Raw genomic sequence first — 25,315 nt, forward strand, 5'->3', positions numbered from 1 at the left:
AAGGATGAAATATGTTTCCTCTCAGAGCACAATGGGTTACAAAAAACTCAGAGTTAAGTGAACAAGAGAGGGAATGGAATCTCCCCAAAATTTAAGACACGCTGCTTTGTTGTAATTTTTAGACGTCTCCGTTCACATGGCTACTGGATTTAAAAGGGAAAAAAAACACACACAAACATGTACTGACTGCACTGAGCTATCCACTGATACAACAACGTGACAAATGAAAGAGATGAAAACAGTACAAAGTTAATGATATAACTTGAATCTGCCTGGTATGCTATGCTCTGTTCATTTACTCCAGTATGTGTTGAGACAGGCTTTAGTATCCCATGACAGGCATTAGAAAAAATGGTGGAAAATCAACTTTGTTTTGGGCAGGGAAAAATTGTGTGGAATTTGCTGTACAAATACAAAATGTTTCTTTAAGGACTAGTTTGTGGGTGTGTTTGGAATTAACACCAGTACAGCAATAACCGTGCACAAACAGCACATGAATATGACTGATGATAAATCATTTCAAGAGTAGGAAAAGTATCTATTATGTGCTGTGCGAGGAAATTTCTTGTATAGTATAGTAAGTACTTTAAAAAAAAAATCAAATTTAGGTTGTGGTCATGAATCCTTCCTGTAATAATGATGGACAGCTTAACAATTGGAATAAAATGGATTATGTATGTGTATGTATGTGTAGTCATATATTTCTGCCTCCTTTGCTATGTCTCACAAACGGAGGACAAAAGCAAATGAAAAACTCTGTTAAATGGTGCCAGATGACTTATTAATGATTTTTAAAAATACACATTATAGTATTAGAGAAAAAAAAGAGAGATTCAGAAAGTGGAACTGACATTATGGCAGAGTTGCAGTTTTTTTGTTGCAGTGTTTGTTGCTGGTTGCTTGATGTTGTACAGCTCACAGAAGGCTGATACTATCAGACTTGCTATATCCTTTTCTCTCTCATCTCTCTCCCTCTCTCCCCCTCCGCCTTCCTTGCTCACATTCACTCTCTGCCACCTGCACACACTCGCATACGCACACAACGATGGCATAAAAAAGACTGCTTTCTGATGAATAAATTTGTATATTTTAGAACCTATCCCTGTTTCAGCACATATTCTCCAGAGGCCCTGCCTTCTTCTCTCCTGAGTTCCCCTGCAACCCAGTGGAGTCATTAGTCTGCTTGCTGTGTTGAACTCTTTAATCATCTGTGTGTTACATAAAAAGAGGACTATTCCTCAGTGACACACAACGGCATGCTCAGCTTGGTTGGGGTTTGCTTTGATGTGTATAGGCTGTTGTGTTGTGTCTGCTATAGGCTTCTTCAGACTCAGTTTTTCCATTTCTCTGTGGAGGTGAGATAAGATGTCAGTCTTCCTCTTGTTGCTGTAAAGATGTGACTGCGGCTGTATAGTTTGCTGCTAAATAAGAGCATCAAGCCTGTGTAGACATACATACCACTGCAGTGTAGTCTAAGGTTTGCCCCTGTTCTTATGGTTCCTTGAATATGTAAACATTTTTTCCATGTGATGAACGTATAAGTGATTTGCTTGCACGCTGATCGCTCACATCTTCGACAGATAAGACTAAAGTGGTGAACAGTTACTCCACCATAGTTTTATATAGAAATAATTTTTTTCTCTCCTGAAACTTAATGTACATACTCAAACACACCCACATGCACATATACAGTGCATGATGAAGCATCAGTGTTCCATGGGGATGTAGGCAGGCGCCTGCTGCTGTGGTATCAGGTTGCAGGTCTGTCCGACACAATGTTGAGGAGTTGCCCGGGGGCTCGACCTGAAAGGGCAGAACAATGGAGCCGCAGTGCAGACGGAGCAGCAGAGGGCACGGCAAGCCGATCTGTCAGCCTGGCAGAGCTGCGCACTCTTCTCCGGCCTCAGACCTTCTCCTTGCACATACAATGGAGGGTGGGAGGTCAAGAGCAAGAGGAAATGGTGGGGAATTCCCAGCATTCTATAATAAAATGGAGTCCTCTATTTTGGTGACTATAGGAATAGGACATAGGCTACACCCAGAATTTGTAACAACTTTCAACGATTACAGTGAAGTCATTTCTGTGGCTCAGCGTTGCAGCTGGAGACAATTTATGGGTCAGTGGTCACTGCTCATAACTTTTGTGCAAAATTGTCTGGCTTGTCTTTGTGACAGCTGAACTTGCAACACGAGGCTAATACTGCACTGTCGCCATGGTTATCACAACAAGTTACTAGACAATCTGGTTATAAATGACATTTTCAAAGAGTCGAATGTTTTTTTCAGTATTGGTCACTTTTTGTATGTTTTGGAATGCTGTAAAGGTTGTCGTGAGGCACATCTAAATAGACAGTAAATTTAATCACCTCAAGCCATGACATCCAGGAAAGCTGAATATATGTGATCTCCTTAAAGGATATCAGTTTAAACCAGTTTCCCCGTGAATATATACAGAACATCTATGATATCTCCACTCTCTGCTTTTATCTATCATCCACATGCACTGCCCCCAATCTTTTCAGGGAGGAAAAAGCATTTAGTCAGGGCTGTGTACAAACCAAGGTCCCGAAGTCCGCTACCCTCACAGTGGTGACTAAGGGGGGCTAGTGAAAGCCAGATTTTGTAAAAGCTCTTAATAAGACACAGTGTGATATATAAGCCCGCAGGCGGCAAAGCTCTGTGTGCAAACACTTCAACCACTCGTGTGATAGGGCATGTGTGTATGGAACAGTGAATGGCCTAACAACTCTGTTATTTCACACGCGACCCTATTTGGCCTCTCTGATATCCTTAATTTGGTAGCTGAATTTGATATAGTGCTGCAAATATTTGCCTAGGCACATTTACTCTGTTTGCCTGGTATGTTACGATAAACAAACCGCAATGGTGTACTGAATGTAATAAATGTTAAACAGTGCATGCAATTATATACTTCACATATCTGGCTCTCCACACTGAAAGCAGGCTTTGTGGACCTGAGCTCTATTTTGACAGATCGTTATTCCCCTTCCTGACCACCAAGGGTCACATTCAGAAATTAACCGTTTATGAGATGCTCAGGGTAGATTACAAATTTTAGCCTGTATTTAAGTGCAGCCTGTATTTAAGTGCAGACTGTACTCTGTCTAAGGTATCTTAGAGTACAGTCATGAAAAAAGGAAGTTTTTTGCAAGAGTCCAGTTCTGCAGGTTTTTTGCAGTACTGTTAAAAAACAAACTAAAAAAGCAACAAAAAAAAAAAAACTGTGCATAGGAATTAGGGGGTAAGTAGCGGCCAGGTGCTGCTAATCAACTGCACTTGATTAATCAATTATCAGCCAGTGTGAGTACATCGATAAAAGCAGACATTCTGGCAGTTTGCTGGTCTGGAGCCCACAAATGTGCGTTAACACAGTGTCACAATCTTCTCTGGAGTGGACGTCACAGCAATTTACCCAAAGGTCAGACCATACAACGCTCAGAGTAACTGCAGGAAAACCCCAAGAGCTCTTAGACTCTACAGGCCTCCCTTATCATGTTAAATATTAAAGATCATGAAAGTACAATTTGAAAAAGATTGGACAAGTATGGCTTGTGTGAAAGGGTTGCCAGGAGAAAGGCTCCTCTCTCTAAAAAGAACATGGCAGCACAGTTTAGGTTTTCAAAGTTGCATCTGAGCAAACCACAAGACTTCTGAAACAACGTCCTTTGGACACACAAGATCAAAGTGCACCACAACACAGCATATCAGTACCTCATACCAATTGAAAAGCGTGGTGGTCGAGGGGTGACGATTTGGGCTTTTAAGGGGTTTTTTTGTAGCCACAGGACCTGAGTACCTTGAAGTTACCGAGTCAATCATGAACTCTGTATACCAAAGTCTTCTAAAGTCAAATGTGAGGCCATCTGTCTGACAGCTAATGGCTGAAACTAGGTCATGGACAATGATCTCAACCACCGCAGCAACTCTACAAGCCGAAAGGTTGAAGAAGAAAAGAATAACTGTGTTACAATGACCTAGTCAAAGACCCCAGCCCGACTGAAACACTGTGGCAGGACCTTAAGAGAGCAGTGCATTAATGGATGTCGATTAACTGTAGCAAAACTGAACAGAAACTTTAGCCAAAATTCCTTTGCAGCGACGTGAGACACTGATAAAGTCATACAGAAAATGATTACTACAAGTTATTGCTCCTAAAGGTCTTTTCCACAAGCTATCAAATGTCCTGCGTGCTTACTTATGTGTAGTTTGTTTTTAACAGGACTGCATAGAGTCATGCAAAAACTTTCTTCTTTACGTGACCGAACGTACTGCATAACCAATCCAACGATCTAGAACCAAACGCAGATTTAAACACAGACTAGTGAGGGCACAGATTAAAGTCCCAAATTTGAATGAACTCAGCAGAGGGCATACACACAGAGGCGGTCTGCACAGTAACTAAAGCAGTCAGGTAGCAAAAACACTCCAAGGTTCCAAAAACACACAATGCATAAACATCCTGCAAGATACTAGCAAATGCACTCGTCAAGGTGCAAGCAGAAATCACAAAAGAGAGACTCAGGGTAAAGATTAAAAAAACAGACACACACAGGACTTTCTAACAACCAAAAAAAACTAGCAGAAAAACTAATCAAAGTGCAGACGTAAAACCATCTGAAACAAGTCAGATGCTTTGATCTCTTTTCTAAATATTGGATTTAGACCTGAGCTTCAGAGCCATGCGTGGTCTTTTCTTCTGCCTTTTTAAACTAAAACAATTTGTTGTTTGCGCTTTTTCCTTTTGCTCACCTTAACTGAACAAACTGGGCAATGGCAAGTTAAGGCCTATATGTTACTCAACAAGTTTTATCATATCTGCTTACTTTCGCCTCTCCCTTTATATAAACGCCCTTCCTCCTCTGCTATTATTCCTATTATGAACATGATGCTGCAGTAAAATCCAGATGAGAGATTTTTTGTGTCAGGGTTCGATAGACTTTTGCTGCAAGAGATCAAACAGGAAACTGCACAAAATATCACATGGCACTCACAACTAATGCAAATATAGCTTTGAGGACTAACTCTCGCCTCACCGACGCAGAATGGCCCTTCCTGCGTGATGTTTTAAACTGAAGCACTATTGCGCAATATATTGTTACTGTCGGGAGTGTTTTTCTCTTGATGTTAAGCTTCAAGTCAAAATCAACTGATCGTACTGTGAGAAGATTCTGGGCGTAATAGCCTGCTACTCTGCTACCACTGTGATTAATTACCTCAAATTCAGCCTCAGAATGGAAGGAGTCAGTGTGCGTGATCGGTGGAAAGTGGGGCATCAGCAGTCAGCTGTATTTGGATTATAAGTCAACATGGTTTGTGCTACCTGCTGAATCAGCCGTTTTTGCGTGAGGACAGTGAATGATCTTAATCCTGTATGTCTAGGTAACCTTCTCTGCACGAGGACAAATGCAAGAGTAGCACAGTTTATGGTCTTGCAGTAAGGCTGCCATACTGCATGAACAGCAAAGAAAGTCGTGTTTTAGTGCTGCAACTTTGTACCATTTTCTGTGAGTATACAATGTGCAGTTTCAGGGGGCACAGGCAGTTTCTTTTACTTCTTGATAGTTGTTCTGAAGTAAGCTTTTCTCGGGACGGTGACAGCTTGCAGCACTGGTGTGTGAGGAGGAGAAGACAAAGCACTCTGTTCTCTGAGGCTGTGTGTGATTAATGACAGAGGTGTGTGTTGCAGTGGGCACCCTCGGAGCAGCTACAGATCAGTCTTCCTGTAAGACAAATCTGACACTTACCAACCCACCGCCCCACCTGCTACCCCCTCGTACCATCAAACCCTCAGCTTCTTGCAGCCAAGTGCACCCAGTGCGACATTGCACTCATAAATCATCCTAAACAAAGCATGTTTAATCTGTGACGCGCAGGCCTGACACGCAAATTTATTACCTGTTGTAGGAAAACTGCACATGTCCCAGTGAGTCAAGCCTCTATTTACCTTTGAGAAACCAGTAAAATACTGGAAAGACAAAGTCCGCAACAAAGGAAGATGATGATGGCAATGTCTTTCGGGCTGAATTCGGGAGACAAAGCCTCGCTTTGCTCAACCATCGAGCTGCCTTTTCATGGTGGATGACATGCTTGCACGACTTTCTCGACTGCACATGCCAAAAAGATTTAGGGATTTTTCTCAAGCACATTTGTAAAACATGAATACCAAATTATCTCTTGTGGATTAGAGTTGGATAGCTGCTGTATGCCTGGTGTGAGTCATAATGCTTAGTGAGAACTGGGCACCTACTACCTTCAAATGCATGTTAGGGTAGCTTTTTAGCTTTTTAGGAACTCTGCAGTAATAGAGCATTGTGAAGGAAAATGTAATTGTGCTTAAAGAAAGCAGTTTAGCAGCAACATATGTAAACAAACCAGTAAACACAAGTTAGTAATGGCATTTCAAATTATATGCTAAATTACAGTCTGCTGTTAAACAGCATTTGGATCAGAATGGAGAACACTGTCTTCTTTAAATCCTGCCTACAGGTACTGTACACTGAGAGTAGATTTAGATATCTTTTGGCTTTCCTGCTATACAGTCTGACAAATTCAATTACAGTAGCATTAGCTTGATGTGCAATCGTAACTAAAATGCCAAGGAGAACTGGCTGAAAGGCAGGAATTAAAGTGGTTTCTCCCACACATTCCCTTCCGCAGACTCCCCTGATCCGTCTCGTTCTCAACATGTCTTTTCACTGGAAATGGTGGGAATGAGAAGTGATGGCACCTGCTCACTGGCTTTGGCAATGTCAGAAACTCACACGTACACAGACACGCTCGCACACGTTTTTGCTTATGATGCAATCATCGAGTCAGAAAATCTGTGAAATTAGCAAACAGTGAACTGCCCGAGTAAAAAATCATCATTTGCACTCAAAGAAAATTAAAGATTTATTAAAAAAACAAACCCTGAAAGTACTTCGAATGTTTTCTTCTACTAATAAGTGAGATCCTTAGGTGGATGTTAAGAAAAAACCCCACAATATGTTTGTGAAATCACTCAGTAGTACGTGGCACTGTTAATCATTTGAGTCATTCCAGGTGATTAATTAAATTGATATTGGAGACAAAATGAATAATGGCAAGAGCAGATTAATTCCTGACCTTGTTCAATTTTTAATGAGCTCAGTACAATTGAGACTAAATTTCAGAAATGGAACTATAGACTTGTGTGAATATTGCAGATAATTAAAGAACTTGCATTATTATCCAAATCTCTGCACATCTGCTGGAAAAAGGGGGCCTATCAAGCAAACAAGACAGAATGGATGTTTGAGCTACTCCCCCTTGCAGCTGATAAGCATTCAGTAGTGCGATAAACAGAGACGAATACATTAAGAAACCCAAGAGACTGATAATCTCAAGAGGGATCATCAGCTCATCATAAGGACCTTTGTATGCTGTCGTTCTCTGCCTCAGGAACTGCTCAACAAAACTACTGCAGAGTGTCAAAGTTGTACAGAAGTGAGACATAACAAGCGAGAAACATCACAGAACTCTTGCAAAGTTATACCTGTCATTATTTCTATAGAGCAAATAAACCGAAACCGCAGCGTCTTGCTTTGCGCAGAAAACATTTGATTGCTAGCTGACCATTAAGCCTAAGCGGGCACCTTTCTCCAGACCCACATTCACTGGAGTGCACGTATATCGTGTTAGCTACTCCGCTCTCCTCAGCAAACTTGTATCCTAAGGAATTTAGTTTCAAGTGTCACCTCTTCACATTAACAGTTGTCTGCTATTTGGAGCTTGAATGCCTTGGTTACTTTTAATTACAGTGGGTAATGAGAGAAGACTTTCAAACTGTGAGACACGGAGTATTTTTAGATCTCGATCTTGATTATCTAACACATTGCTGCAGTCGACTCAGATATGACTTTGTTGGAAGACTTTCTGTACCATTAATATGATTAAAATCAGTCTGGAGGAAAAGCTGTAGCACTTTGAAAAAAATATAATTTCAATCAATCGACACTTTTCTATGATGCTGTTAAATCTCTTCCGAGACTGAAAGTATTTTCATCTTATGCAACTCTGTTACTTTCACATTTAATAAATAAACTTATTTGGTGGTTATTTAAGAAGGTATACTACTGTTTTTCTAATGGTTGACTCATATATCAGAGTCATTATAAGTGTAGTTATTCAGTTATATCAGTGATATTCAGCATGACAGTTTTTAGCAGTGCATGTCCCATGACTAAGGTGTAATGCGCAGCGAGGAGAGAACCGGTGATTGGTGAGGAGTGTTGAGGGGTTTTAGAACTGTTGTTTTAATGAGCCTCAGATAATGAAATGTTATTTTAGATCCTTGTAGTCTGACTGCTGTCTTAGGAAATTGTGTGACTTTGAGTTCTGTTTGTGTTTTTCTCATTTACAACACAAGCATCTATTTCTTTCCTCGCGATCATAAGATAGATCAGACTTGACTTGTATGGCTTAATAAAGCTAGCTGCATGCATTTTTTAATTGGAGAGTGTCTGGGTCTATTTGTGGTCTGGCGCAATGTAAGTTGGAAATGCCAGCTGTCGGCATCAAAACCCTGCTGGAACAAACCATTATTTGGCATGTCCGTTCAGCTGGTTGAAATGCATCACTTGCTGTGTCATATGTGTAAAAAAAAAAGCTGCTTAATTGATAAAGGCAAACAAACGTTTGATATATGAGTATAATATTGTGACTTGTGACTTGTTTCACTCAAAAAAAAAAAAACTCTCTCATGAACTACATTAGCATTCACTCTTTAAAAAAACGTTTGTGTTAGAAAAAAATAGTTTTTTATTCTTATGATCCTTTTCACAGAGTAGGGGGTTTAAAAAAAAGTCCTCAACACCTTCATCTGTGAAGCTATGACTGACAGCTGTGGCTGGTCTAGAGAGCCGTGAGCCAAGCCCCATCACATAATGCATGCCCGACATGTCTATGTCCATCTGGGGTCCTACCCTTCAAACCACTGCCCCTTGCTCTGTGCCGGCAGAGAGACCAAGGGACAAGAGAAAGAACAGGGTGTGAAGACGGGCCTCGTAGGGCTCTGAGGGAAGCATCCAAAGCCAGCTGGTCTGGCTTTGAGGTAAATCAGTGGGTAGAGTGACACAAAGCAGCAGAAAGAAGACTTGTGGGCAGAACGGAAAGAAGAAAAAAGGAAAGTCAATGCTTGCAGAAGGAAAGGTGGAGATTGGAACAGCAGGTTCTGTGAAGGCGCATGTAGAACAACAGGTAAGACACAGGTGTCACAAAGGGCTTGAAGTCCTCACTCAGGATGTGAAGCGAAATGTGATGCTAATGTCATTTTAAGTTTTATCTCCCATCCAGGATAATATGGGTTGCACATAGCTTTTCATATATTAGTCTACTGCTTTTTATTGGATTAAACTGACACAGGTAATGCAGATCACTACAATGATGTTCTTCTGTATTCTTAATAGCAGAAGATTTTGTTGTTGTTTGTTCTTTTTTGCTAGCCTCAGTTTGAGATGATGGTAACACACGTTAACGCAAAAGTGCTGCTAAGGTGATATCTTAGAACTTAGATATTTAAGAACTAGGGGTGCAATGATACTTGTATCAATATTGAACCGTTCGATACAGTGCTTTTGGTTCGGTACGCATATGTATCGAACAATACAACATTTTTTATTTGTTTTATCAACTTTTCTTCTGACGATGCTGTCTGTGTTGAGCGCTCAGTGGATCTGCGCCTACTCCGCCTAGGCTGCACTGTCGAGTGCAGATCCACTGAGCGCAGCACAAGCTAGCAAGACAGAAGCTAAGCTCGTCGCAACATGGCAACTGCCTCAACGCTACCCGAAACTGAACCTCCCCCACCCTCATTCAGATCTGGCGTTTGGAACTATCTTGGTTTTCATGTGAAGCATGACCCTGGTGCGTCATGGACAAAAGTAAAACAGTATATCGGATGTGTCACGCAATGCTCAAGCTGTGGGAACTAGTGCGTTAGCGCAGTTAGCTTGTTAACCTGTTGACGCTGTCCAGCCCCACGCACGGGGTGATCCGTGGCAACTTGTTAACGGAGATTTGCCGCGTTATGGCGTTAATGTCATTTTAACGAGATTAACGCTGACAGCGCTAGTGGGAACACAACGAATATGACAGCACATTTACACCGACATCATCCTAGTGCAAAGTGGAAGTAGACAAAAACAACAAGCACACATGCTACAAACTTTACCCGAGTCATTTAGACAGCAGTTAGCACATGAGTCTCCTTATGGGGACCTGATATGTTTAATATGCTGCTGAGAATATACCCCAGAAGAAGCGTATAGTATAGCTTTTATTTTGGAAAGAGCCATTTCTCTGTAATAAACTCTCTTTTCCCAAGATGAGTGATTTCTCGATCAGATCGATTAATTTTTTTTATTTTGTTGTTTCAGCAACATTAAATTTAAAAACTGTACTTTTGAGTTAAAATATATATTTATAATTTTAATAAATGACAAATTAAAAAGGCATGAACATTTTGTTTGTATCGAAAAAATATCGAACCGTGACACCAAAGTATCAAACCGAACCATGAATTTTGTGTATCGTTGAACCCTAATAAGAACCAGCTGGAACTCATAAAGGATCACGACAAAGCTGAAACAATGCTGATTTTTGTTTTGGTTATGAGATGTAATATTGTTGTACTAACAATGTAGTAGTACTAATCTTCTAATAACAGAATACCATTACACATGAGTCGCTAACAGATTCAGTCACTTTGAAAACATACATCATATATTATGTAATATATTATACCACTTTTATATGCTACAATATATCAAAGAGGGTTGAACTTTTACCACACAGACAACATAATAATACTTATTAAAGTACACAAAGTATATGTTCTTCTCTGTCTGGATAAAGAAAAGAAAAATCTTTTCAAAGATAGATCTCGCACCAGCATTGTTATAATATAAGCACTGCTGGGTGCAAAATATTCATTTTTTGCTATTGACTACAATTTTCAGCCATCCAGAAATTACAGGAAAGGCTTCAATGACTTCATCAAAGTGTAACAACTGCATGAATTGCTCATTAGACTAAAAGTACTTCAATATTTAACAAACAAAACAGAACAAAACAAAACTTGCTAACCCTGTCATGTGGTGCTTATAAATACATAGTAAATTTGGGAAACACACAAAAAATAATAATTAAATGGCCTCCCACGAAAGAACAACCAGAAATGTACGTTACCTGGCAATATGATGTTATGATTTAAAATGCTAGCATGATTTTCAGAATCAAATGGTAGGGCAGTGTAAATCAACAGCTGTAGATAGAATGGAAACATTATTACTCCCTTTTTGTTTAAGGACTTATTCTAAAATTTAATTTCATCACTTTGGCTTTTTTTTTTTTTTGTTTTTTTGGCACGGAGGGAGAAGTCTTGAGAAAAGTCTTGAGAAAGACAGGGTTTCTTTAGTGCTGATCCAATTCAGTTTAATAAGGTGGTGGGGGGTGGGGGATGTTGGAGCATATTCCAGGATACAGTGTGGACAGGTCACAAGTCCATGATAGAATGAAGTAAACTGATTTGCCATTTAATCTGTTAGTTTGCTGTTTCTTGGCCTAATTATTCCAAGGCTGTGACATTTTGTGTTTTAATAGTTTTTTTTAAAGGTATGTTGACTTCTTGCTTTAAACTTATGAGGAATCAGGAGGTCCCAGGAACACTAAACACAGCCTTTCTTTTTACAGCTCAAACTAACTGGTGACTTAGATAACACAATGCACCGCAGACGAAACAAACACTAATCAACTTTGTACAAAACCCTCTCCGTCAGTCCTGAATAAGTATAAAATGTTTCATCATAGCACCATCAAACCATACAGTGTGTTTGCAGAGATACAAAATTGCTGCTCTGACTACCATTTCTAAAGTATTTAGAGGAAGTGAAAACATTCAGACACTGAAAATTTGGTTACTCCTTGTGATCTAAAATTGATTTTATCAGCTGTATATTAATAAAAATGTGCTACCCAAAAAGCTATTGTATATGAAAGAGTGATTCTATTCCTTCACAAATAGATAATGTAGTTTAATGTGTAAAACTTTTGTGAGACTTCTGGGTTTCACTCTTAGAAAGACTGAGGATTCAGGAAGTGGATCCTTTAATAAAGCAGCAAAACCACAAAAGGATATCAAGGACATTCTTTCATTTATGTTTTTAATCTTGGAGGGGAAAAGGGTTATTATGCTAACAAATGTAATTATTTTAAAATGAATAATTAACTTGTGTGAGGCGTAACCTGGCGTACCTTGTTAAGACAGAGTTTATGTTAACCTGCTGTTGGGTAGTAAGACATCAAGAAATAAATCTTATGCGATAAATCTATAAAGTAAATTGTAGCTAGAATAGTTTCTTGGTAAATACAGTCCAAGTTCGTATTTAAAATAGAAGAAAAGGGTCCTTCTATTCAGGCTCCATTTCAAACCAGAAAGCCCTGTTAGCTTCAAACAGCTTTAAACTGCCACATTTAATCGTAATAGCCACTCATTTGTAAATTTGCTCCAGAATCAAGTCTATCAAATCTATAATAAACGCATAATTGCAAGAGAAAATGACACCTGCCTCCAAACGCCAGTATAAACAGCGGGGCGGGCCACTCGCCACTACAGCCCCTGCTAGCCACACCTCCTGTGACGATGACCCCCGCAAATACACGTGACATGCCCGTATGGGAGTCACGAAGGTCCCGCCTTCCCGCTCCGATTAGCTGCTCACGGGGCGCTGCGAGTTTTCATCGGCCGACGGAACTGCCCTTCAAACCGAATTCCATCGCTGTTGTCTTAGAGATATGACGTCAAATGTAGTTTGTAATGAGGCCGAGGCCAGTGAGTTCGGAAAAGTAGCTTTTTAAATAAAAATGCGCCTTAAAGGAAGAGGAATTGAGGACATGCTTCTATAATTGTTTTCTTTGATTTTGTACAATTTTTTGAGGGGGTAGTTCCATGTCTGAAAATGAGCACAAAATAGATTAATGTTCACCTCACATGAATGTTGAAGTTTAAAAACAAAACACTGTTTAGACAGCTTGTTCTCTACATGTTTTGACGCTGTGTGTGAGAGAGATAGTGGAGAGAGAGTGGAGAGAGAGGGAGAGAGAAAGGAGGGAGTGGGGGGCAGAGGCAGTTCGTCAGATGAGGGGAGGAGTCTCACTGACAAGAGGGAGACTGGCTTTTCTGAGTTTGTCAGCTCCCCCTAAAATAGCAGTCAGCGTGTAAATGTGAACTGAAATTACGTTTATCCACTGGAGTCACCGATATAGAGTGTCTATATACAGCGACTGACTTGGGAGTAAAGGTGAGTAACGGAAATAGAAACAATGTTGCGGAGTGTGGCAGCGATACTGTAGCTACAGTGAGAGTGAGTGTAGAAAAGCGCAAGAGGGAGACGTAGAGTGTGGATTTGGGAGACATTAGGAGACATCTATCTATCGTATCCTAATAACATGTAGCTTTTGCGAGAAGACAGCGTAAAAAGTGGCGTCATTTAATATAAGTCACACTTGGTAATTAGTCGCTTTCCGTGTCGTAAAATACCCAAGTGTCGTATTTTGGGAGGGTGTAGCTAGACGCGCGCGCTGTTGATATCTGTCAATTGTTAAAAACTTTTATAGGACTCATCTCTAAGCCGGTAATAAGTTGTACTAGAAGCTCGACTACATGGTCGGTTTGTCAATTGTGAGTCTTAAAACTCACACAGATTCTGACTTGTTGTCCAGAGTGTGAAATGATTAGCCATACTTTGTAAAACGGGCGAGTCTCCTGGGGGAAAATAGTAATCAGTGTGTATATAATAACACTGTTGAGCCATCACACTGACAACATCAGGCGAGCTCACACGGTGACAGTGGTAATAAAAAAGTTGTCTGGCGTGAGTTTACTGCAGATTGTATGTTTTCCTTAAACACCTAACCTCCTTTAATAAAAAAAAAGTAAAATAAAATACATTTTATGTATGCAGGTATTTTTTTAATTTGTAGATGTACAGCATTATAACGTGAATAAAAAACTTTTTCTTTCATTAGAGCAATTGGCATGATAAAAGTCAAAGCTGAGGTAGTTGCCTATATTGTATATGTATACATATATGTACTATATATTTTCATAGTTTGTTGAAATAGATGAAGGGATATGCGACTGGTTAAAACTGAAATATGCTCAGCCAAAGCGTGCCCAATCAAGTGAATTGATGTGAGATATTTTAGATGATCTTTGACCTTAAAGATTTCTCCCTGGTTAATAAGTTCACTTGAAGGTGACACATTTTATGCATTTAAGTGACAGGCATAGTGACAGGGGCATCGCACCTTTAAGTTAAGCTGCATAAGGATCTTTGGCCAGCGGAGATTGTGCGAGAGAACCTTTGCTGCCTGGTGTTTCTTTGAATCTCTGGCACTCTGGTGACCTTAACCCCTGGCCAGAGTGGGAAATGGCCAACGGTAACCTGACCTTCTCAAATGTTTCTAGTGTATGCTACACCCTGCATAGCTCATTAATATTGCACAGAAGGAGTAGTTTTTATTCAGTTGAAACTGAAAATAAGACTTGAAATTGTCCTGATTTTATAAGCTCATTCATGAGTGGATCTACTGTGTGGAAAATATTTGGTTGTGCTTCACATTTGAACGTATAAACTGCCTTTTGTGTGGATAAAACCCAGCAAAATCAAACTTATGTTTTGCCGTGTTGAAAAAAAAACCCCTCTGTATGTTGCATGCATATATAAAACGTGACTTTGTCTTTACCACAGTTGTAACTATTTTACTGCTTACAGTATATTACCCCCTTATCAGGTTGAACTAATGACAAATTTCATTGTTTTTCTAGGGGCACGAGTTGTTACAGCAGCATTAAAGGGTACTTGCATTTTCTCACTGTCCTTTTTGTGCTACCGCTACTCTGAAAGCATGCACGTTACCGTACCAGCTGGTTGCCAGTGATTTCTAAAGCAAAGCATTAAAGCACCCTCCAATCTGCAGTCATTAGCTTCTGTGCTGCCCCAGGCCTCGCCAGTAATGGGCCTTGTTGCTCATGATCTACATCACGTGACCTCCTGTGTCTAATGTGTGGATGAGGGATTTTTTCATCGTGCTGAAATGAATATCATTTTAACAATTTATGTCATGTATTAGTCAAAGGAATGAGTATGAAGGCACAGATAGGGCTGCCGTAAATGTCTTTCTCACGTGCGCTGTGAACTGTTGCACTAACCTCAGAGACCTCAAATGTTCTATAGCGTCCATTAGACAAGCACACAGAAAGCTTTGATAATATGAGAGTTTTGTCCTGTATTTATTTAATCGTTATGGCTGGTATTGCACAATGACTACCAGTGTTTAGTAACTGTTTTAGCCTTGTTATATGGGATGTTTGTGTGCCCCTGCATGCCTGTGTAAATGTGCGTAAGCGCTTGTTTGCGTCTCAGCACAAGTTCTCAGTGGAAAGGGAGAAATGAGAGGTGGTGACGGTGCGAGGAATGGGCAGCTGCAGCATCTTTTACTGCACTCCTCATCCCACTTCAATCTCAGTGTCTCAGCTTCTCCTTCCAGGAGAAATGTGGAGTGTGTGGGCGAGTCGGATCTGCAATTAACGCCGGTTGTCAGAAGGAGAATGCTGGCGTTTACACGATGCCTCTGAATCACTGAGTGAAAGTCTTTTCTCCTTCACTCTCCTCCTCCCAGGACATTTTTTTTTCAAGGAGGACAAAACAGCAGAGAGCTGAAAGCCAAGGATGCATTGAATAAAAAATAAGAGATAGAAGCTGAACATTCTTGGCCCGTTAAAGAGGATAGTGTTTCTCTGGTTGTTTGGTAAGCCAAGCTGTTCTTTTATGCTGCAGATTTCTTAAGAAAATTAAGGCCCTTATGGCTATTATAGTATTATACAGTGTAGTTTGATTGCTATATTTATTTTAAATTTCTTGCATGGTTATTTATCTGTCTGTGTTTTGAATCCCTAGTTTTATTTCGTGAATCCTTGAAGTTGTGTCTATACCAGGCTAGTTATTAACTTTAAACTCATTATACTGTGTTCTCTAGCACCCCCCCAACACCGCTCCAGCTGTGTGAGTTGGTTTGGTCCGTTAAACTTGCTACAAGATACTGAGTCTGTTCACTGACGGCAATTAGCTTGAGGCGACACTTTTTTTTAACGCACAGTTGTCTTTTCTCTGTTTTTCTTCTTTGCACGGCTATCGTTCTTTTAAATTTGTGGTATGCTTTTTTTTCTTTGCAAGAACTTGAATTAATATCTATGTTTAAAAGAGTCAGATGCATAACAATAATCAGTCTTCCTAACTAAAACATCTTAGCGTGATTCATTGTTTGTTGGAACTCCTTACTGGAGCTGTATCATCAGCATGGAGATTCCAGCGTTCCTCTGTGAGACCTGGAGGTTGGATGCAGAATCTTGAGCCTGGGAGATAATGTTTTAGGCTACAGCTAACTGTAGACTGCTCCCAATGGACTATTAATTGTTATTATAAATATATACATATAATTACTCATGTTTAGTTACATGTTTTCTTTTAATTTTGTTGATGCTAATCAGATCAGATGTCTGATAAATTCTGGACTGTGGGAGCACTATGGGTCTTTGGTTAGTGCCGGTGCCTGACTTTAAAGACAGAACATTCATGTGTTGTGACCGTGAACCACTGATATGGGCATGAACTAGCACTGGGTGACTGACAACAGCAACTTGCGTGAAGTATCTGACTGATTAAAATACACAAAATAAACCGAAATTTAATTAAGATATCACAAAGCCCACTGGCAAAACTTGTGCTAAGGCGCTAATAAACAATATAAAATAATTTAGAAAAATTATTTTAAAAAAATCATAGCTCTTTGATTGAATGCTTATATTTAATTGACAGTTATAAACTATGCTCATCATCTCTAGTATTTTTTAAAGCTTTATAACAGCTCAGAGGGTGAAGGCATTACTCACTGAGGTACTGTTTGTATAGCAAGACAGCTAGCAGTGACCTTTCAACTGTCCTGCCCTTGACTGAGACCTCTGGTGGTAAGCCACCCTTTTGGCTCACTCAGCACATGTGCTGCTGATCAGGGCAGAGCAGCTTAAGGCCGCACCGTCTTTTCCTGTCTCTCCTGCTCTTTCAAACAAGGCCTGGCTGGAGGTCTCTTCACCTCTGCAACCTGGACCACACAGGAGACTCGGCAGGAAGATCCTCACACAGAGCCACACTGTAATGCTGTCAGCCTGCTTTTGCCACTGTACCCTGTCAGTTTATTTGCATCCATAATGCAAGCACTATAGCTTATAGACTATAATGGTGAAGAATCAAGTCTTAATGGTTTTTAAAAAAAATAATGCTATTGCTTTTTTTTAAACTCAGAATTTCTTGGTTTCTTGGGTTGTGGCTACTGTGTTAAGCATAAACTGGCCTTCCACAGTTGGTGTGGTTTGGGAGGGTAGACTGTGGAAGCATGTGCTAGAGCAAAGGTGATGACTTTAACAAGTCAAATCATTTAACACCTTTAAGATGCCTCCTCGCCTCTTTGACTTTCTGGACTGCACGAAAAACCACAGAATCACACTGTGCTTCATTTCTGAAGTGAGTGAGCCAAACTCAAAAGACGTAGAGCGAAAACATGCGCGTCCCGTGCTTTCAGTCAGTATTTTTCACCTTGTTTTCATCTTGTTGTCCTGCATGGAGACCTAATATTAGTCAATGATGTAGCTAAACAATATCACGTACAAAACTAAGCTGAAGTTAAGAAAGACATGTCTTTGCTGAGTTGCATTTTAGCCGCATCTTAATGAGACTTTTTGAAAAACACATAAATCAAAGGAATATATTATAATATAATTTACTAGATCAAAAGATCTCCCATGATTGCTAATATACCCCACTGTATTGAATTACTCATGCTCTACTGTAGATCTTAAAAAGCCTCTCTCGCTGGAGATTTAACTTCTCTGTCTTTGTATAGAGGCGATGAAGTAGAAGCCTCATCAACAGACAAACAATTGAACTGTGTGCAAAGTAAAACTCTCTTCAAAGTCTGCTGTTGTCTAAGTGATGGAGGTGTTTACTGTGCTATTAGAGAGGGCTAATATAGGCTCTTTGATTCATCAGTTACAGCCACTTAATCTAGCCGTCCATTAGGTTACCAAAAATAAAAGTCGAATGCATTAAAAAGTGTTTATCAATGGCTGGTGTATTCATTACAGCTGTGAGACTTAGGTGTCACAGCTCATACACAAAGCCCATTGACTAAAAGTTCAGTAGCTTCTGGGAAGGAACAGTTGGATCTCCTGCAGCTGGACCGGCCCTGTGGCCAATTCATCTGCAGGAAGAAGGCCTTGTCTGTAATATCCTTGTTTTTCTGTCTGTCTGAGAAGCTTTGTGAACTAGAACAGCTGGGGGGATGTGATTCCTCCTATTATTCTCCAGCACACATCAGCCATATGAACAGGGAAAGGAAGTGACCCCAGCCCCCTCTGCTCTGTGGAAGCTGCTCCGGTTCACCGCAGGGCTCTGACTTACAGTTTAAAGTTGTCTTCCTCTCTACTGTTTGAGCACAGCTATAGCACCATGAACATTGCAGTGAGTTATGCATTTGAGTTTCCAAACCATTGTGCACTGAGTATGTTTTTCTGTAGATTCAGGATGATGAGATTGTCTTTTTTATGTTGCCCACTTAAGTTAAAGTGCAAGTCTGGCCGAGTTCAATAGTTACATATCATTTTACTTCTGAAATCATCCAGAAAATTAAATATTACTTTTTCTTTCTTGTACATAGTCAGGCCATGTTTTCTTCTTTTCTTTCTTTTTTTGCATTTTAATTCAGTCAAAACTTGTCCCTTTAAATCCAGGGCATTCAGAAATGATTGTCTTTGCATCTCCAGTCTCCAAATCCCAGCTCTTCATAGTGTGACTGTGATTGCGAGTGAGGTGTTGAGTCTGCCCGCTGTTTGTGCGTCTGCCCGTCTGTCCTCTTCCTTTCTCCCAGTCCACTTTCCATCTGTGTGCTGTGGGCTGCCGATCTAGGTGAAAATAGTGTAGTGTTTCCACTGGCTGTTGCCATCCTGGATTCATGTCAGACTGGGTTGTTCTTTACTTTGTTTCAATCCTCCTCTGAACCTCTGTCACTGGTCCAGCTTACAGAGGTGTTCACAGCGGGTATTGCGATTAGGGAGGTCGGGATTCATCATGAGCCGCTGGCCCTGGGATAGAGGGCCTGAGGCAATTAGCTATTTGAAGCTGGGACACAGGGCCAGAGCCTCTCCAGGAATCTTTCTGTTTCCTGGAGAGACAAGTTGTGCGAAGGCCTTTGGGGTCTTTCTGTCTTCCCCTTCTCTGTCTCTCTCTGTGCATGTTTGCACACAGTGTTCATGTGACAGCTAACACATATCATCTGATCTGGGAGAAACTGTAGGCTATAGCTCGTGAAATACCCATTTGATTATTTGCTCAGTGAATGATAATCATTCATGTCAATACATATCAGACTAGAATGGGCAGATCTGCCTTGCACATTTTCAGGAAAAGCCTCATTAAAACTGATGTTTACTGTCATTCACAAAAACAAAGTGATAACGTGAGTGATTATTAAAAATGAAAACTGTCACCCACTGTGACCTAAAGGAGCCTTAACAACATGAAGCACTATGACAAAATGATTTAGCAAAACCTACTTTTTTCTCTCACACTTCCATCATCTCTCAGCCATGTGGTACGGAGAGATGAGTGAGTAGTTTCATTATTTTAAATGTAATATAAATGAAATGAAATGCATGAATCACAGGTCTGCATGCGATCATTAAAAGACCAATTCTATAACATAAAATTATAAGAAAAAAAAATCAGTGCTACTTTAGCTAGCCTTTTCACTGTTGTTATGACTCATGGCCATCCTCACTGCTCAGATTGCATAAACCTTTTATGTAATGGAACACTGTGGGAAAGAGGCATCGAGTGGAAGATAAAAATGGGAAGAGAAAATCAAATATTTATTCTGAGCTTTTTAATTTTTTTTCCCATTAAAAGCAGACATTCTCCGAAGACACCCAGTCACCATACCCCTAAACAATATGGACCCCATGTATGTGTTCCAAAACATGCTTTTTATTTAGTAAAATCTTCATGTGGATTTCCAAATGCTGGTGGAGAATTGGATATCTAGAAGTTCTGTGTCTAATCTCGGTTCCCAGTGTTTAAAAAAGACATGTTGGGATTGGGTAAATGCGCTGCTGCTGAGACGCATTATGCATAACGTCCCTAATATCCTTACACTGTGGATTCCCCCTGGAGGAAGATCTTGGTTCATCTTTGCTGTTTACCATTTCTGAGTTGCGGTCTGTGCAACATCAAAAGGCTGCCATGACACTTAACACAGCTCACAGGCTTACTGGTAGGTTGGGGGGGGGGACTATTGCTCCCTATGGGTTTGGCATTATTATTGTTCCCTGGTGAGAAGTCCATCTTATGATAGACAACCGTGCAAATGGACACATGCCATCATACCAAATCAGACCACAGAGCCACACTGTAATTCTATGCAAATTTATAAACCTCTAGGAGCATGCATGCATTAATTTTTATTATTCCATGTGTGTTTGTGTGCAACACAGTGAACAGAGCAATAAGCAACAAAAATAATGAAATACTGAAAATACTTCATCAGTTAGAGCAAAGGGGTAACACAGGAAGTGTTTGTTTATATAATGTCCTCATTGCTAATGTGTCATGTTAAGACGATATATTTTGAAGCTCATACAAAGTCACAGGGAGTATAGTGATGGAGGGATTTTCCTCAGATACACAATCTGTATTAACAGAGTTAATATGAGCTGAGCAGTTAGAGGTTAATATGTCAAGTGTGTTTAGGATGACATAATTTTTCATGACTTTAACATAGCACGACTGGCTGATTATAAATAATCATCAGGAGTTGAAAAGTTTCTTAAGCTGAATCATGGTGTGATACTATGGGAAATGCTGTTGCCTAAAGAAATTCCAAAATCTAGTTGAACACTTGGCCTCTGCAAATACAAATAAGAAAATATGTTATAAAAACTCATACTGTGACTCAGAGTCAATATCTGTACTACTGTTTAACATACTTTTAAACAGTAGTACAGTAGTACGGCTTTCTTCAGAAGCACTACTTGGCGCATAATGTGCCACTTCAACAGAGCAGTCTTGGTGGTTGGAGAACAGACTGCATGTAAAAAAGTGGGTGTAACCCATTCGTTTCTGGACTCCAATTTTTCTGCCTGTTGCCATCTGAAGTGATTATATGTAGATGAAAGAAGGGGGAGAGCTAAGTTATCAGCCAATGCTAGCAAACTTGTTTTGCAAGCTACATCCATAGCCTTTATGATCACAGATAAATACCTGCTAATTAGTTCTCAGTAACAGACAAATAAAACACTAGAATTTCATAACAGAGTGGTAGGCAAGTATACCACATAGAAAAGGACCAATGAGATGTTGCTTACCAGAAAGCTACAGCTGCCACTTGGTATGGACATTTCCCACATAATGCAATTTTTATCAGTAAAAAATATATATCACATTTTCAGGGTTTAAGGTTATAAAGAAACAGTTGTAAGGACTGTGATAAGGTTGGGCGATTGGACAAATTTATTGACTATTGACGACAGGCTGAGCCTTTCACCAATCGTTTTTAGAAGAGCGATTTATTTATTTACCCATGAGTAAGCTTGCTAATAATGTTGGTTGAATGTAGAAGAAATAGTCAACAAAAAAAATAATAGCGCTGCTTTAACGGCACCATCTTGCAGCTGCGAGCAAATGCAGCCTCTTCAGGTGCACCCAAATGCAGCGATTTCTTTACTCAGACTTATAATAGAAAGAAAGAAAGAAAGAAAGAAAGGCAGTAGCCTATGTTCAGAAAAAAAAATTTTTAAATTAAAAAAAATGACAATGGTGGGGAGGGAGAAACTGGCTTCGTTTTTTAACTATAACTGTATTTACAGGCTGTTCCAGTGTTTATCTGTCCTACACACTCGACCAAACAACAAATACAAAATTAACCAAATAGTAAGTTAAAAATCAAAATGTCTCTTCCAGAGAGCATAAAAAATGTTTTGACATAAAGTTAAGTCTTTTGTGTGATTTGTGGCGTCTCAAATAAATAAATAAATGAATAATCCAAAAAGTAGCTATATTAATACTGAAACAAACAAGAAAAGAAAGTAAAATATTCCCTCCAAACAAAACTTATAAATTTTAAATGCGCAAGTCAGTCCATCAGTCCTGCACCAAAGTAGCAGGTTAGCATGGAAACTTAAAATGTAAGCATAGACAGTGAGTCCTAAAGGTATTTCCAGGTTGCTTGATTGAAAAAAGTGCCTTTGCACAGTAATTTTTCTTAATGATTTCTCAAGTTGGAGATTAAAAAACAAAAAGCAGAACAAGACAAGTTTATTCGACCACCTGTCATTAAATCTAGAACACACAAATATCATGGAACTGTGTCAAAAATTTGTTTAAAATTCAAAAATACTGCATTAGATTAACTGAATTCACATTTTTAAACCAACATTTAAACCATCACACTGGACTTTTCTGAGAAGTCAAAAAAGAAATCAAGCATAACATGCAACCACTAAAACTATTAAACTAATATTTCTGTTTAGAAATACAAGCAAATAATTGTAATTTGCAAATTAACCAAAAGATAATGATATACTTTACTATTTTTTCCAGCTTTTTTTGTAAAATTGTAACAATAGCAACAATAAATATATTTTAGCATAAAAATATAATTTTGATTAAAGAGCTTGCGTATACAGGTTAACCGTTAAAACATTAAAAAATGATTTTGGTAATTGCCAATTAATATAAGGTAGCTGTGGCATAAACCTAACATTGGGTCGTGGGCTAACGCAGCCTTTAATCTCAGTGTTTAAACACATTTTTCAAGTTGCTGAGAGCTTCAGGACGTCGGTAAGTTTTATTAAATAACGATATGGAAAGCCAGGAACTAAAATGTTGAGCTCTGTAACTTAATAGTGATGGTAATATTTTAGAGGCAAATCCTTATGCTAACAGGACAATATAGCAACTTAACTGTATATCTATGTCATCAAGCACATCCATTTTTAATGAGATATAATTCATCATCCTGTCTGTGCATTGAAGAAGTTATCATGATTTTCTATGTTCATGAAAGTTTGACTCAAATATGCATCAAGGGATTTACCTTGAGGAGGAGAGTAGCTTTTCTACATGAAATGGATATAACTGTTAGGTGAGGGTCATCTCTTTATCCTTGAGAAACTGAGAATCCATTCATTGGCTGGGCTTGAAAACCTGACTGACGCAAATGGATCATTGGGAATAGAAGTGTCCCAGCAGTAATTATGTTACAACGCAGCTGCCGCACACTACCACACTACCACACTACCACAGAGGTGGGTTGGGATGGGTGCGGGGTGCTTCTTTTAGTCTTGTTTCCCTTACATCTTTCCACATAGTTAACACAGTCATACTGTCTTCTCTCTCACACTTCCCTTCTCACTCTCTCTCTCTGTTGTTTTCTTTCTGTCTGTCTTTCATTGGCAAAAACTGCCGTCAAACCTAAACACACGTGAGCTGCAGTGGAAAGTTTCTGACTAACATTTATCCTGATCTGCTGACTGAATGTCTCATCCTTCTGTTAAATTACTCGTATAATGAGGAAAAAGTTGGTATCACATCATGTCACGTATTTGTCACTGTTGTCTTCCTGGCCTCTAGATCCCTACTGCCTATGCCTTGAAGCTAAAGCAAAATGTCTGTTTCGGGGTTTTTTTTTTCTATTCTCCAGGCCTCCGTGGCACTAAGTCAGTTAAAAAAGAGACATGAAATTAATGTAATGTCAATGGCGTTTTCTCACGAAACCCCAAGGCAGTTAGTCAAAGTCACCTTGCATAGTCCTCTCATCCCCTGACAGTACTGCGAGAGTGAGATGGAGGATGTCTGTCTGCTAAGGTTGTCAGCATATGATGTCCTTCAGTTACAAGTTGTTATATCCACTCATCGTCATTCATATTTTGCAGATTGAATACGTGTCTGGTGTTTATCTGAAGAGCGACATCATTTCCACTCAGTCGTCTATACAGTATGCTGTAGCCCACAGTGAAGCGTATTCTCAGTGAGAACAAGTTCATCCTGTGGGGCTCTCTTTCCTTTTGATGTCATTTTGCAGGTGATAAGTAGCTTTCTGTCTCCTGGTCCCTGTCTTACACCACCATCCCCCAGCCCAAGCAAGGTGCTAGCAGCATGGAGGATTGTTTGAACTTGCATTGATCCATTGTGGGATTACAGCTGGGTCATTGGAGAGTTGGACTGAGCTTCCAGTCATCAGGGCAGATTAACCACTCGCTGTCTGCTTGGCTGCCATTTCAGTGCAGGCACTCACTGCTGGCTTTGTGACTGTCCCTACATGCAGGTCACTGTTTGCTTTTGAACAATGCATTTTTATACTTTCTTCATCGAATTAGCTTCAGACTGATTTAATATGTAGGGAAACGTATTACCTAATGCAATAAGGCAAGAAACATTCTAACAGTGCTTAAATCTGTAAGCAACCCATGAAAGACTTGCCATTCCTGATTTCAGTCTCAGTGTTTTGGCCTGCAGGATCTTCTTTAGTGCAAACTGTATGAATTTAGTTTTTAACACGTTCAAGGTGTTCATATCATAAGCATTTTAGCCTTTCCTTGAAATGATATTCAAATCTCTCCTGTGTGAGAAATGTCACCCCCAAGCTATGCTTTACAGAGGAAGGGGAAGTGCTGCAGAAAGTCCATGTTTTGCAGACTGCCCCACCTCTCTACATTTCTCAAAGCCTCCTTTTTCACTTTTTTGCTCACATGCCCTTGCGATAGCTCATGTTAATTATGTCTCATTAGTTGCCTTGGAAACTGAGGTGAGGGAATGTATAACATGAGTTTAAAGAAAGGGAGAATTAAAAAGAGACGATGAAAAATAAATCATGAGAAATGGCATGAAAGAATAAAAAAAAGAAAGAAGGGGGAGGGCAAAAAAAGGGGGGGGGGGGATAGAGAAAGTGGTTGTTAAAGGATCAGCCGTGTGTCAGATTAGCATCAGGAGACATTAACACTAGTGATGCTGCTGGGGCCACAATACTGCCTTTCACTGCTGGAGAGGGAGATAAGCGCACTCTCACAAAAGGGAAGAGGGAGAGAGTGTGAGAGGGCTGGCTTGCCTCCACTCCCCTCAGGCCAACAGCCCCATTTACAGGTACAGCACCTCCTGATTAAAGCGAGAAC

At 39.8% G+C, this 25,315-nt stretch overlaps 1 protein-coding gene across 9 annotated transcripts in view; it reads left to right on the forward strand.

Annotated features, from left to right (window-relative positions):
• Positions 1 to 8,970: 8,970 nt before the first annotated feature.
• The window catches only part of mef2aa (myocyte enhancer factor 2aa), a 60,893-nt gene continuing 44,548 nt past the window's right edge, over positions 8,971 to 25,315 (forward strand). For 6 of the 9 annotated variants that reach the window (XM_005729913.1, XM_005729914.1, XM_005729916.1 and 3 more), the window contains exon 1: positions 13,175 to 13,337. The gene's annotated coding sequence lies outside the window, so the exon portion shown is untranslated. Of the gene's footprint in view, positions 9,238 to 13,174; positions 13,338 to 14,866; positions 14,897 to 15,711; positions 15,850 to 25,315 lie in introns of those variants that run through there. The other 3 variants (XM_013910061.1, XM_013910059.1, XM_013910060.1) reach the window with 3 other exon arrangements.

This window comes from Pundamilia nyererei, unplaced genomic scaffold, assembly GCF_000239375.1.
Source record: "Pundamilia nyererei isolate P.nyererei 1_Seehausen unplaced genomic scaffold, PunNye1.0 scaffold00035, whole genome shotgun sequence".
In the NCBI taxonomy this organism is placed as follows: domain Eukaryota; kingdom Metazoa; phylum Chordata; class Actinopteri; order Cichliformes; family Cichlidae; genus Pundamilia; species Pundamilia nyererei.